Raw genomic sequence first — 15,913 nt, 5'->3', positions numbered from 1 at the left:
CGCGAGCTATCGCTGTGGTCCGTAAAAAGTTACGGTCACAGTTCGGTCCTCAAAATAATGCCAGATGTGCCTAACGTAGTGGATTACATTTTGGCGAGTCCACTTTTCGACAAAAAGTTTGAGACTCTAATCCCCAACAGTGAGGCGTGGTGCACACAGACCCCGGGGAATAAAGATTATATAGATTTCTACACTGATGGCTCCAAATTGGATGGACAAGTGGGGTTCGAAGTATATTCTAATGATCTGGAACTTCGAATAGCGAAAAGATTACCTAATCACTGTAGTGTTTTTCAGGCTGAAATATTAGCAATAAGAGAGGTGGCGAATTGGCTGAGAAGTAATGTTCCAACAAGTATTGGCATTAATATATACTCAGACAGTCAACCTGCAATAAAATCCTTGGACTCTGTGTTCCTCAACTCGAAAACGGCCATCGACTGCCGCAAATCTCTCAATGAGATGGCTGAGCAGTACAATATTCACCTAATATGGGTGCCTGGCCATAGGAACATACCGGGGAACTGCGAAGCGGATGAGTTGGCAAGGCTAGGGACTACCTTACATATTCCAGGGGAACTAGAATTTGTTGGTATGCCCCTAGCTACCTGCAAACTCATACTGCGTGAGAAGGCTGTTATATGGCAAATGTTCGATGGGAGAATTGCAAGGGTTGTAACGACACCAAGCAAATATGGCCCCATTTCAACTTAAACCGCACACTAGATATGCTAATGTTCTCGAGACGTCAGATATCACTCCTGATATCTGCTATAACGGGTCGCTGCCTGATAGGCGATTTTGCAAAAACTATTGGCGCGAAGTATAATGACTATTGTATGAGCTGTCATGATGCGGATGAAAAAGAATCAATTAAACACCTCTTGTGTGAGTGTCCTGCATTTTGTGTAAAGCGCAAGCAACTTTTAGGAGCATATAGCTTCAAATTACTGGCGGATCTGGAAAACGTTAACTTAAGCAGTGTATAGAACATTTTGAATTCACCGTCGTAGCACCTTAACCTTTACACATTGTTTATCGTTACAAATTTTCGAATTTAAAAATTTTCCAACCTTATTAATTTGTATATGTTTGTCATTTCTTTCAGTTAATACAACAGAACAGGTAAGTGTATAACGTCATACTTTATATCTCAATAAGGTTAATTACGTTTGGAAATCTTTTCACCTGGTAGTATATCTGTGAATAAACAACCCTAAAGTTTCCCATTCCCCCCCACCCCCCACACAAATGATTGACATCTACAAGATTCTGTTCATGTTTCGTTCATGTTCCCTTCCTTCAATTTTCTTTGCCATTTCTTCGATATGTGTATTTTGTCGTTACGAAAATGTTTGTTGTTTATAATTAGTTAAGCATTCAATGATTGAAAAATGCCATTAAAAGTTTTTTCCTCCCCCGCAACTACTACCACATCGATTTTGAAACTTCGAGAAGGACACACAGCTCCCCAGAGATGAAGACGAAAAACTTTTAATTTCCGTAATAAGCAAGTTCAACAAATCGGAAAAACATTATTAAAAGGTTTAAACAAAATCATGTTTTTATTGCCATCGAACAATTTAATCACATTGTTTGTAAATTTCTATCGCTAGTTATGCAATGATGGATTCGAGGATGAAATTAATCGGTGAGGGAAATTATGGTGGGACAAAATATCCTTTTCCTTCTAAAATATTGAAGTGCTCGTTTGACTCAAAATAAATTGTAGTGAAATAGGTTAGTCCAGTCTGCGTTAGGTATAGTGCACAGAAAAAAAAAATATTACCAAAACATTTTCAATTAAAAAGTTGATTGATGTTTACATTTTCTTTTGCAATTAATAAATTAATTGATACTATAAACTTTTTAATCAAGATAGAAACATTAAGCAAATTAAATCAATGATTGATTAAATTTTTATTGTTTTATTTAAAAAATTAAATGATAACAATAGCTTTTTAATCAAACTCGAAACACGCAATCAGTTAAAACAAAGTATATACGGCCGTAAGTTCGGCCAGGCCGAATCTTATGTACCCTCCACCATGGATTGCGTAGAAACTTCTATAGAAATAAAATGTTGGCAAATTTTTCTATAGAAATAAAAATGTTCTTTCCATACAAAAATTTGTCAAAAGTTTATTTCTATAGCAAATTTGTCATAATTTCTGTAGAAAATTTTGTCAAAATTTTATTTCTATAGAAAATTTTGACAAAATGTTATTTCTATAGAAAATTTTGTTAAAATTTTTTTCTATAGAAAATTTTGTCAAAATTTTATTTCTATAGAAAATTTTGTCAAAATTTTATTTCTATAGAAAATTTTGTCAAAATTTTATTTCTATAGAAAATTTTGACAAAATTTTTTTCTATAGAAAATTTTGTCAAAATGTTATTTCTATAGAAAATTTTGTTAAATTTTTTTTCTATAGAAAATTTTGTCAAAATTTTATTTCTATAGAAAATTTTGCCAAGATTTTATTTCTATAGAAAATTTTGTTAAAATTTTTTTCTATAGAAAATTTTGTCAAAATTTTATTTCTATAGAAAATTTTGTCAAAATTTTATTTCTATAGAAAATTTTATCCAGATTTTATTTCTATAGAAAATTTTGTCAAAATTTTATTTCTATAGAAAATGTTGTCAAATTTTATTTCTATAGGAAATTTTGTCAAAATTTTATTTCCATAGAAAATTTTGTCAAAATTTTATTTCTATAGAAAATTTTGTTAAACTTTTATTTATATAGAAAATTTTGACAAAATGTTATTTCTATAGAAAATTTTGTTTATTTTTTTTTCTATAGAAAATTTTGTCAAAATTTTATTTCTATAGAACATTACTCAATACTTTATTTCTATAGAAATGTTATTCAATACTTTATTTTGACAAAATGTTATTTCTATAGAAAATTTTGTTAAAATTTTTTGCTATAGAAAATTTTGTTAAAATTTTTTTCTATAGAAAATTTTGTTAAAATTTTTTTCTATAGAAAATTTTGTCAAAATTTTATTTCTATAGAAAATTTTATCTAGATTTTATTTATTAAATTTAAATTAAAATTAAAATTAAATTTTGACAAAATTTTCTATCTTTAGAAAATTTTGTCAAAATTTTATTTCTATAGAAAATTTTGTCAAGATTTTATTTCTATAGAAAATTACTCAAGATTTTATTTCTATAGAAAATTTTGTCAAATTTTATTTCTATAGAAAATTTTGACAAAATGTTATTTCTATAGAAAATTTTCTTAAATTTTATTTGTATAGGAAATTTTGTCAAAATTTTATTTCTATAGAAAATTTTGTTAAAATGTTATTTCTATAGAAAATTTTGACAAAATTTTATTTCTACACTCTTAGAAAAATATGTTGTTCATATGTTCCGATATAAACAAAATGTGTTTCGGGCACAATTTTAAAACACAATATATTTAAGTGCAAGCATGTAATGTTCCTAAACTAACACTAAATGTTTGGGACATCTATGTTAATATGTTAGAATATATTATGTTTGGGGGATGAATGTTTCATAAAAATCGTATGTGTGAATGCAAACATATATAAATTTACAAATTTCGACTAAACATACATATGTTGTGATATTTTATTCAAAGCGACAGAGAGAGTATAGAGAAAGAAATAGAGATGGAAACCGGGAGAGTTGACAAAAGATATCAACATAACACAGCGAAAGAATCAAAAGAGAACAATTTCTGTGAAACCGCTTGTATGTTGTTTCGGAAAACTGTTTTATGATAAGGCCAAAAATTTTATATACTTAATTCTAAATATTATTTAATTTGAATAAAGAGAATGGACATTCGGAACCAAGAGAATAGACATTTGAAAAACAAACAGCATATGTTTTCGCCGTTAGAGCAGCATTTTATGTATGTGTGGACATGTGTTTTGTTTATCATTTTGGCATTATGGGCACAATTTTTTTCTTGGTTCGTTAAAATAAATCAGGGGTCTTTATAAAAATAACGAAAGGGCACTATACTCTTTTTAGAGTTGGGACATTAAAATGAAATAAGGAGGAAATAGTGAAAAATTACACAGTAAAATGTATAAAAACAAAGTTTAGTTCCTCTTTATTAATAAATAGCCCACGAGGAGTTCACGGACACCTTCAAATATAAAAGCGGGCATTAAGTTCGAGTTTTGTAGCTAAAACAATTTAAAAAGTTTATTTTCTTTAAAATGAATTATTAAAGAAAAATAACAGGCATTTTAGAGCGATGGTATTAAATGCTAGTAAAAAACTGTTCACGCCTAAATAAATTTATGTTTATATTATAAAATTATTTATGTACGTTTATACTCAACTCCACGTTCTTCTTTTGGTAGAGTTTTTGAATTCCTTCCAAATTTTAAAGTTTTGTACCAAAAACAGTTTGTTGTTACAAAATTGTTATTTTTGCAATAAAAAAATAATATTTTATCCAAAAATCAGTCAATTTCGTTTATATCAAGCACTGTTACTGACTATAAATCTTTAATAACCCACATTTCGAAGTTTCATTATAAAAATTTAATATAGTATAAATATAAATGTGTAAATTAAAAAAAAAAGTGTTCGGTCGGAGCAGGGATTGAACCCACGACCCTTTGCATGTAAGGCAGACATGCTAACCACTGCTCCACGTGGCAAACAAATATATGTTTCTGTTAAATAATGTTATGTTTGCACGGGCTCGTGGGCGCTGCAAACTATGCTATATAAATGTAACTTATAACGATAATTATCTGCTGGTGACCATAACAGCTACGTAGCCTAGTGGATAGTGTGTTGGCTTACAAACTGTATGGTCCTCGGTTCGTTTCTCCGTGCAGGCGAAAGGTAAAATTTATAAAAATTATAAAAGTGAATAATTTCTTCAACATTATTTGTATTACAGAAAAAAGTGCCAAGAACAAATATATTTCGTGGACGTGAAAATTACGAGTATGTTAGGGAATGAGCACAATCGTCTTTGGGAAAATTTCTTCCAAGCATATAATATTTTTGGGCTCAAAATGCTTCCAAACATATAATATGTTCACATAAAATAAACATATTAATGTTTCGGCAGTATCCAATAATATATGTGCTTCCTGCAAAATATGTTTGGAACATATGTTAAAGAAGCGATTTTTTTTGAGGGTGTATAGAAAATGTTGTCAAACTGAATTATTTACGTATTTAATCGGCCTCTTTGGTTTAATATATACCCAGAAGAAGGATGTCGCCATATTACATGACTTTTTGAACTTTTCCAGGTAAAGCTCTCAGATTTCCTTGATATTTTTAGGGAAGGTTGAGTGTGATCTCTAGACAAATTTCCGTTATTATATTTTTCGATATTTGGTAAGGGGAGGACTCATCTCCCAAGCCCCATATTTTTAAAGTATACTGAAAAAAACTAAACTTGAAAATTGTAGAGAATGATCCACTTAGTATGGACCTTGACATAAATTCGGTACTTCAGTTTCCAATCGTTTGGGTGGAGTTCAGTACTTCATTGGCACATTTGTTTTCGAACGTACTCTCTACGTTACACTTTCAATTCAAAAAGAAGATTTTTAGAGTAAGCAAAAGAACTTCCTCAGACCCTAATCTTTCATTATCATTCTAACCCATTTTCAATCTGTAAATATGTATCCAAAGAGTTGTTTCCGTTTGGCAAACACTTAGTTTTACATGATTTTTCCGACACATACAAAGCTCTGCACTCTAAGGAATTTTCATAAATGTGACATTTCCATTAAAATTTCATAGAAATGGAAAAGAACAACAGAACCACATCCTCTCCGATATACTTAAGGCCATTCGAAAGAACACATACAAAGAAAAAGCATACACACACACAACGACATTGTCCAACATCTATGACAAGGATATAATATCCTGCGTCACATACTGTGATTTGATGATGCTTCTGATGAAAAACATGATGACGATATCCTTATTTCTAATGTGGACTATTGTCGTTTTGTTGTTTTTCTTGCAGTCATACATTTTGTTTGTTTGTCCAGCATGCAACAATTGTGTCACAAGGACTCTACCAAGAAGAAAATAAATAAAAATGAAGAGAAGTTCTTCAAAGGCGTATTTCAAGTACACCCTACCGAAGAGTAAACATTTTGTTTACGTCCTTTTTTCCAAATCTAGAAAGTTTTCTCCCATTATAAGAATTTGCAATATTCTTATTCTTGTCCTTTCGTGCGTGAAGGATAAGAATATTAGACTGTCTAGAAAAACAGTATGCCTATACTTATGTACCATCCATCATAGATTGCATAAAAGAAATTCTAGGAAATAGGATAACTCACAGTCGCATCTGTTGTGATTGAAGGTATATAGTGATGTTTAATTTGGACACGGTGGCTATATCCGGCTTGGCTCGTCGGCCTTGGGGTTGGGTCTCACCATAACCTATATGCTCCTCCACACATCATAAATTTCTCGTGTCCAGTAGAAATGTAATTAGAGTCAGCTTCAAACTCTCTGAGATTGTTTTCTAGATTCTAATTTGCATCATAGAAGGAACATAGTTTCAAACTATTAAAAATTTATCAAGAATAACAAGTATATACGGCCGTAAGTTCGGTCAGGCCGAAGCTTATGTACTTCCCACCATGGATTGCGTAGAAACTTCTTCTGAACACTGCCATCCTCAATCGAATTACTTAAGTTGCGGTAACGCTTGCCGCTGGAGAGATATCCTAACACCGTCTTCCAAATTGTATGTAAGTCCATATGTGGTTTATATTAAAACAAAAAAGACCGATTAAATACGTATATATTTAATTCACTTTGACAAAATTTTCTATAGAAATAAAATTTTCACAAAATTTTCTATAGAAATAAAATTTTCACAAAATTTTCTATAGAAATAAAATTTTGACAAAATCTTCTATAGAAATAAAGTTTTGACAAAATTTTCTATAGAAATAAATAAAAAAATAAATCTTTTATAGAAATAAAATTTTGACAAAATTTTCTATAGAAATAAAATTTTGACAAAATTTTCTATAGAAATAAAATTTTCACAAAATTTTCTATAGAAATAAAATTTTAACAAAATTTTCTATAGAAATAAAATGTTGGTAGATTATTTTTTTAGAAATAAAATTTTGGTACATTATTTTTGGCTTGAGTGACAACCATGATTATGAACCGATATGGACCAATTTTTGTGTGATTGGAGATCGGCTATATATAACTATAGACCGATATGGACCAATTTTGGGTATGGTTGTTAGCGGCCATATACTAACACCACGTTCCAAATTTGAACCGGATCGGATGAATCTTGCTCCTCCAAGAGCCTCCGGATGTCAAATCTGGCGAACGGTTTACATGGGGGCTATATATATGTTAATTATGGACCGATATGGACCAATTCTGGCACGGTTGTTAATGACCATATACTAACACCATGTTCCAAATTTCAACCGGATCGGATGAAATTTGCTTCTCTTAGAGCCTCCGCAAGCCAAATCTGGAGAACGGTTTATATTGGGGCTATATATAATTATGGACCGATATAGACCAATTCTAACACGGTTATTAGAGATCATATACATACATCATGTTCCAAATTTCAACCGGATTGGATGAAATTTGCTTCTCTTAGAGACTCCGCAAGCCAAATCTGGGGATCGGTTTATATGGGGTCTGTGTATAATTATGGACCGATGTGGACCAATTTTAGCATGGTTTTTAGAGACCATATACTAACACCATGTACCAAATTTCAGGCGGATCGGATGAAATTTGCTTCTCTTTGAGACTCCCCAAGCCAAATCTGGGGATCGGTTTATATGGGGGCTATATATAACTATGGACCGATGTAGATCAATTTTCGCATGGTTTTTAGAGACCATATACCAACACCATGTACCAAATTTCAGCCGGATCGGATGAAATTTGCTTCTCTTTGAGACTCCGCAAGCCAAATCTGGGGATCGGTTTATATGGGGGCTATATATAATTATGGACCGATGTGGACCAATTTTTGCACGGTTGTTAGAGACCAACACCGGTCGGTAGAGACCAACACCATGTATTAAATTTCAGCAAGATCGGATGAAATTTGCTTCTCTTTGAGGCTCCGTAAGCCAAATCTGGGGATCGGTTTATATGGGGGCTATATATAATTATGGACCGATATGGACCACATTTTGCATAAGTACGAAACAAGCTATCGACTTGAAACTTGACACAAGTAGTTGTTATTGATGTAGGTCGGATGGTATTGCAAATGGGCCATATCGGTCCACTTTTACATATAGCCCCCATATAAACGGACCCCCAAATTTGGCTTGCAGACCCTCTAACAGAAGCAAATTTCATCCGATCCGGCTGGACTTAGGTACATGGTGTTAGTATATGGTCTTTAACAACCATGCAAAAATTGGTCCACATCGGTCCATAATTATATATAGCCCCCATATAAACCGATCCCCCGATTTGGCTTTTGGAGTCTCTAAGAGAAACAAATTTCATCCGATCGGGCTGAAAGTTGGTACATGGTGTAAGTATATGGTCTCTAATGGCCATGCAAATATTGGTCGAAATCGGTCCATAATTATATATAGCCCCCATATAAACCGATCCCCAGATTTGACCTCCGGAGCCCATTGGAAGAGCAAAATTCATCCGATTCGGTTGAAATTTGGTACGTGGTGGTATTATATGATATTTAACAACCATGCCAAAAATGGTCCATATCAGTTCATAATCATATATAGCCCCCATATAAACCGATCCCGAGATTTGGCTTTGGACCCTCTTGGAGGAGCAAATTTCATCCGAGTCAGTTGTAATTTGGTACATTGTGCTAGTATATGGCCCTTAACAACCATGCCTAACTAGGTCCATATCGGTCTATAGTTATAACATATATATCCCTCAGATAAATCGATCCCCAATCACACAAAAATTGGTCCATATCAAGTTCATAATTGTATATAGCCCCCAGATAAGCGACCCTCACATTTCAATTCTGGCTGTCTACGTATCATGCAAAAAGTCCATATCGATTCGTAATTATTTGTAGACTTACGTATACATATCGTTTTTTGTCTAATATATACCACGTATGGACTAACTCATAATTTAGAAAACGATGTTAAGAAGTTTTAAGATACCACAACCCAATTAATTCGATTGTGGATGACAGTCTTTCGTAGAAGTTTCTACATAATCCATGGTGGAGGGTACATAAGATTCGGCCTGGCCGAACTTACGGCCATATATAAAGGGTGATTCTTTTGAGGTTAGGATTTTCATGCATTAGTATTTGACAGATCACGTGGGATTTCAGACATGGTGTCAAAGAGAAAGATGCTCAGTATGCTTTGACATTTCATCATGAATACACGCAGAGAAGAAACATGATTGCCACAATCATATTCGAAGAGCAAAATAATATGATAGCAGCTATTTTTGCGGCGACCATGTAACATTTTAACCTGCAACCATGTTGGCTCAGTGAACATGGTTCTAAGAAAAATACAATTGTCCTCATCTAAAATGTTATTATATTGATAAAAATAATTTTGTTTCCATTAAAAGACAATGGTCACGATCTAAAATGTTATGTTATTCGTCAAAAATGTTTTTCTTCTAGTTAAAAGAACATGGTCACAACCTAAAATGTTTTGATTTTTATGAAAAAACTTTTTTCGTCGTCGAAAAAAGGACGCCACTTGAGAAAAGAAAACACAAAATCAACTTTATTTATTTGTTTTTATTTATTTATAAACTAATTCATTGTTTATTTGTATTTATAATGTCGTGCAAGCAAACTTCACATATTTTTACACACTCTAGTTTGGTTCAATTTCAACAATAAGTAATCATTCCATATTTACTTCGTGCCCATCAAATGTACAAACGCAGACATCATGTAACTGCAAATAAAAATAAATTATACCATATATCAAAATGCAGAACAAAAACCAGGTATATTTTTTTCAATTACACTTTCCTTTTTTGTATTCACATAAAACCACGTGCCATTTCTGAATAAATAAATTAACACAAAACACAATATTCCGTATTCTCCGTCCATTCCAAGAAACAATCAACACACGACTGACGCGCAAAATGAAAATCGTGTGTACCTGCTCAATGTTTTTATAAAATTCTTGTCGCTGCAAAAAAATTAAAAAATTAAATGGTCACGAAAACAATGTACATGGTCTTTATGGCCATGTAATGGTTGTAGACATGTCTATACGTAAACTATAAAAATATTTTTTTCTCTGCAAAAAAGTAAAACAATTGAATGGTCAGATACATGATTTTCCTGACCATATAATGTTCTCAAAATCTATCATTTAAATAATAGAACATGTTTGCGGCATTTGAGAACCATTTAAATGCTTATTGCCAGCATATATTTTTCTCCGCTCGAAAATTATTTTTACAAAGACAAAATACATGGTTTTCGCGACAATTACATACTCTAAATAAGCATTAAATGGATGCGGCAACCATGTCCAAACATGTTTTTTCTGTGCGTGTAGACGAACGATCTGCCACAACGTCGAATTTTCAGTGAATGGGCCCTAGAAAAGTTGGCAGAAAATCCGCTTTTTTATCGACAAATTTTGTTCAGCGATGAGGCTCATTTCTGGTTGAATGGCTACGTAAATAAGCAAAATTGCCGCATTTGGAGTGAAGAGCAACCAGAAGCCGTTCAAGAACTGCCCATGCATCCCGAAAAATGCACTGTTTGGTGTGGTTTGTACGCTGGTGGAATCATTGGACCGTATTTTTTCAAAGATGCTGTTGGACGCAACGTTACGGTGAATGGCGATCGCTATCGTTCGATGCTAACAAACTTTTTGTTGCCAAAAATGGAAGAACTGAACTTGGTTGACATGTGGTTTCAACAAGATGGCGCTACATGCCACACAGCTCGCGATTCTATGGCCATTTTGAGGGAAAACTTCGGAGAACAATTCATCTCAAGAAATGGACCGGTAAGTTGGCCACCAAGATCATGCGATTTGACGCCTTTAGACTATTTTTTGTGGGGCTACGTCAAGTCTAAAGTCTACAGAAATAAGCCAGCAACTATTCCAGCTTTGGAAGACAACATTTCCGAAGAAATTCGGGCTATTCCGGCCGAAATGCTCGAAAAAGTTGCCCAAAATTGGACTTTCCGAATGGACCACCTAAGACGCAGCCGCGGTCAACATTTAAATGAAATTATCTTCAAAAAGTAAATGTCATGGACCAATCTAACGTTTCAAATAAAGAACCGATGAGATTTTGCAAATTTTATGCGTTTTTTTTAAAAAAAAAGTTATCAAGCTCTTAACAAATCACCCTTTACTTGTTTTTTTTTTTACATTAAGAAAACTGTTTTTACTTTGAAGTACCTGGCACAATTTGGATTTTGAAATTGAAATTTATTTTTACATAAATGCCTTTATTAACCCTTAACTAAGTTCGGTATTAGGTCGTATATTTCATCACCGAATTTTTTACTGTTGGATTATAATTAAAAGTTCTTAGTTCTCAGCATGAATTCAGCATTTGTCACCAATTCATGCACTGAGTGATAGACATTTTTAATTATATTCGAACAGTCAAAAATGCGGTGATGAAAAATATTTGATGACCCATGTCATCAAATGACCCCAACGTAGTATAAGGGTTAATATATCGCAAAAAGAATGAGATCTGTATCGAATTTTAATTTTATTGATCCTAAATTTACAGCCAAGGAGGTCCGTAAAAAATGTCTTTATTTTAAAAAATCCACATCTTTGGCTCAGAATCAATACCATAATCCTTAAGGGAAGGTCAAAATCTTTGGATTCAAGTAAACTTTTTTTTTTTAGTGTAGCTTAATACACCTCTGAATTATAAACCCTTATTTTTAAGGAAAAGAGTGGCAACTCGATCTCTTAATTTAATCCAGATATTGTTTCATGGGTTATCTGTCATTAAAGATCAATAACTGCTTTCTTCTTCCTCTTGGACCGTCATAGGAGTCACATCGAGCAGCCACTCTTCTCCCATTGCTATATTATACATTCAATAAATGCAGGTGTGAAGGAAACAACATTAGTGTTCTTCATTTATTTGAGATTGGCGGCTTAATTACTGAGGAAAGAAGCAGGGTTGGAAAGGTGTCCAATCCATTCTCTCAATTTGGGACCTAAGTTCCTTTGTACCACAGGTATATACTTTCCCATATGTACGAACCTAAGTTCACATTTGTTCATAAGAACATTTCTCTACAAACAAACTTACTAAATTTAACATCGACTTTTTGATTCCGATCACAATACCTCGCATACAAACAGTCGTCGAGAGAAAACGTAATTTTCTCTCGTATATTACGCACCGATCGACATTATTCATTTTTCTAAAGAAAACCTGTCAATTTTTACCGAAATTGAGGACATTTTTTCCATGCCTTTGAAATGTATTCCATATCCAATGAACAAGTCATGTCACCCATCACCTCATTGATAGTGCCTCGCATAAACAGATGATGATGGTCACCGATGCCAGTTGCAGGATCAACACAAAAACCACAACATACTCAACCTCATAAAGCAGATCTATAAACATCTTTAGCCACAAGAAAACACAAAAAACTACTTTAAATTGTTTTAAAGCTCCAAGAACAACAACCAAGTCCTTGGCAAATGAAAACAAACCGTCGAAGAAGAAGAAGAAGTAGCACAGGAGTGTTGAAAGGATTCATGACCAAAGATGTCCATTAGGGGAGTTAATAGAAAAGCTTCGATTTTCTTGCTACTGGCAATGTTGTGGTTGTGGTAATGGAATTTAGTGGCAGGGAATCAATGTTGACACTCACTTTCTCTACGTTGGGCCCATAAAACAAGTCAACCAAAAGACCTGGAAAGAGGGGTACTAATGGCTAACACACAAAATCCTTTGTAATAGCCTCCATAAGATTTCCTCCTCCTAATTTGTGTGTGTGTGTGTGAAATAAAGCCCAAAAATGTTGAAAACAAGGATTTTCGGCTAGCCAAGTAAACAAAGGGTTTAGAAATTGTTATAAAGTCTAGAAGGACTCCTAATAGAATCACTTACACTTACCCTAACACACACGCGAGCTCATACAAATTTATCCAAAATAAAAAAAAAACAAATTTCTATGTTATGGCCTTGTCCAAAGGAAATGTCACAAATTAAGGATTTTCATGGACTGTGAATTGTAATGTTTATTTGATTTTTTTTTTGTTATCCTTAATAGCACTTCAGTTTGAAGTCATATGGGAACAATCATCTGTAGGACGAAAGAAATTACTTTTTTATTTATTTTCAATAACATAAAAATTTAATATCTTCTTCATATATGACCTCGGTAAGTCAATATCAAATTAGATTAGCAATAGGACAATATCACTCAAGAATACACATTGGAAATAAATTTCAATTACTGATGACAAAGTGACGACATTTTGTTTACAAAACTGAGCAAAAGCACACAGAGAAAATTTCATTAAATTAACGAAATATTTCAATGACACAACGAAAATGTTGTATTAAACAAATGATTCATTAGGATAACGAAAATTTCCATTGTATTTATAAAATTAAAAGTCGATATCGCACTGAAAAAAAAATATTGTCCTGAAGACAAAGAGAACGCGAATTTTGTTTGGCACGGAAGACGCATTTCACTGATATAAAAATTTTTCCTTTTCCAAAAGTCTATAAACTTTTCAATGAAGTCGCTTTTTTCTTATACTAAAGTGATTCGACTAAAAAAAATGGTATCTTTATATGAAAGAATATTTTGTTGGACCAAGGTCAACTTGACTTTAATAGTTATGAAAGATTCTTCAAAATTAATGAAATCGTCTTTAAATTTGTTGACTATTTGTATCTTCACTATAAAGCAAGAAAACAAACGCTTAAAAATATGAGATATTTTTCAATACTTTATTTTAAAGACGTTTTTTACTCCAAACATAGGAAAAGTTCTACTTGATGTCTAGTCTGAATTTGGAAAATTAAGTTGTTGTTAACACGGTTTTAAAGGACTTTGACAGCACATGAAATGAAGAAAAAACAAGTAAGTAAAGTCTAAAGTCGGGCGGGGCCGACTATATTATACCCTGCACCACTTTGCAGATCTAAATTTTCGATACCATATCACATCCGTCAAATGTGTTGGTTTGTCTCAAAGACATACATATAAATATCACTCGATCTGGACAGAATTTAACAGACTTCTACAAAATCTATAGACTCAAAATTTAAGTTGGCTAATGCACTAGGGTGGAACACAATGGGAAACATTTAAATCTTAAGCAATTTTAAGGAACCTTCGCAAAAGTTTATTTATGATTTATCGCTCGATATATATGTATTAGAATATTAGGAAAATTAGAGTCATTTTTACAACTTTTCGACAAAGCAGAGGCGATTTTACAAGGAAAATGTTGGCATTTTTACCATTTTTGACGAAATCAGAAAAACATATATATGGGAGCTATATCTAAATCTGAACCGATTTCAACCAAATTGGGCACGCATAACTCAATGATAATTCTACTCCCTGTGCAAAATTTCAACTAAATCGGAGTAAAAAATTGACCTCTGTGGTAATATGAGTGTAAATCGGACGAAAGCTATATATTGGAGCTATATATAATTCTGAACCGATTTCAATCAAATTTGGCACGCATAGCAACAATGCTAAATCTACTCCCTGTGCAAAATTTCAACCAAATTGGGCCAAAACTCTGGCTTTTAGGACCATATTAGTCCATATCGGGCGAAAGATATATATGAGAGCTATATCTAAATCTGAACCGATTTCAATCAAATTTGGCACACTTGACTATAGTACTAATTGTAGTCCTAGTGCAAGATTTCAACCAAATTCGGCCACAAATCTGGATTCTGAGGCCATATAAGTCCATATCGGGCGAAAGATATATATGGGAGGTATATCTAAATCTGAACCGATGTCAATCAAATTTTGCACACTTGACTATCCGACTAAGTGTTATGTTTGTACAAAATTTCAAGCAAATCAGTATAAAACTCTGGCTGCTGGGTCCATATTAGTGCATATCGGGCGAAAGATATATATGGGAGCTATGTCTAAATCTGAACCGATTTGTTCCAAGAGCAATAGGGTTCTATTCTGACCCAAATTAGGAATATGTGCCAAATTTGAAGGCGATTGGACTTAAATTGCGACCTAGACTTTGATCACAAAAATGTGTTCACAGACAGACGGACGGACAGACGGACATGGTTATATCGACTCAGGGACCCACCCTGAGCATTATTGGCGAAGACACCATGTGTCTATCTCGTCTCCTTCTAGGTGTTACAAACATATGCACTATCTTATAATACCCTGTTCCACAGTGTGGCGCAGGGTATAAAAAATGAAAACAAATATATATATGGCCGTAAGTTCGGCCAGGCCCAATCTTATGTACCCTCCACCATGTATCGCGTAGAAACTTCTACGAAAGACTGTCATCCACAATCGAATTACTTGGATTGTGGTATCTTAAATCGTTTTCTAAATTGTTAGTTAGTCCATACGTGGTATATATTAGACAAAAAAGGTATACGCAAAGAAAAAAAAAACGTTTGGAAAACGTGTACCGAAAACGTTTTTCTTTTGTTAGAGTTTTTTGAATTGCTTCGAAATTTTTAAACTTTTATCACCAAAAAAATTCGTTTGTTACAAAATTTTTATTTTTTCAATAAAAAAAGTTATTTTTGAAACAACAACACAGTCCATTTCGTTTATATCAAACATTGTTTTTTTCTGACTTTAGGTCTTTAATAAGACACATTTTACAGTTCAAAATTTAATATAGTACAATGTAATGTTGAACATTTTTTCGGAATCTTCCGAACATATCTGGAATATATGTAAAAAAAAAAAAAA

General features: G+C 32.9%; 1 protein-coding gene across 9 annotated transcripts in view; it reads left to right on the top strand.

The window, feature by feature from the left end:
- The window catches only part of LOC142232789 (uncharacterized), a 288,220-nt gene that overhangs the window by 148,308 nt on the left and 123,999 nt on the right, over positions 1-15,913 (top strand). For 8 of the 9 annotated variants that reach the window (XM_075303464.1, XM_075303462.1, XM_075303463.1 and 5 more), the window contains one exon: positions 1,109-1,125. The exons of the other annotated variant lie outside the window; for it this stretch is intronic. The gene's annotated coding sequence lies outside the window, so the exon portion shown is untranslated. The remainder of the gene's footprint in view (positions 1-1,108; positions 1,126-15,913) is intronic. 9 annotated transcript variants of the gene reach the window in all.

The sequence above is a fragment of the Haematobia irritans genome, chromosome 4 (genome assembly GCF_050003625.1).
Source record: "Haematobia irritans isolate KBUSLIRL chromosome 4, ASM5000362v1, whole genome shotgun sequence".
Lineage (NCBI taxonomy): Eukaryota > Metazoa > Arthropoda > Insecta > Diptera > Muscidae > Haematobia > Haematobia irritans.
This window is presented reverse-complemented; position numbering and strand designations above follow the sequence as displayed.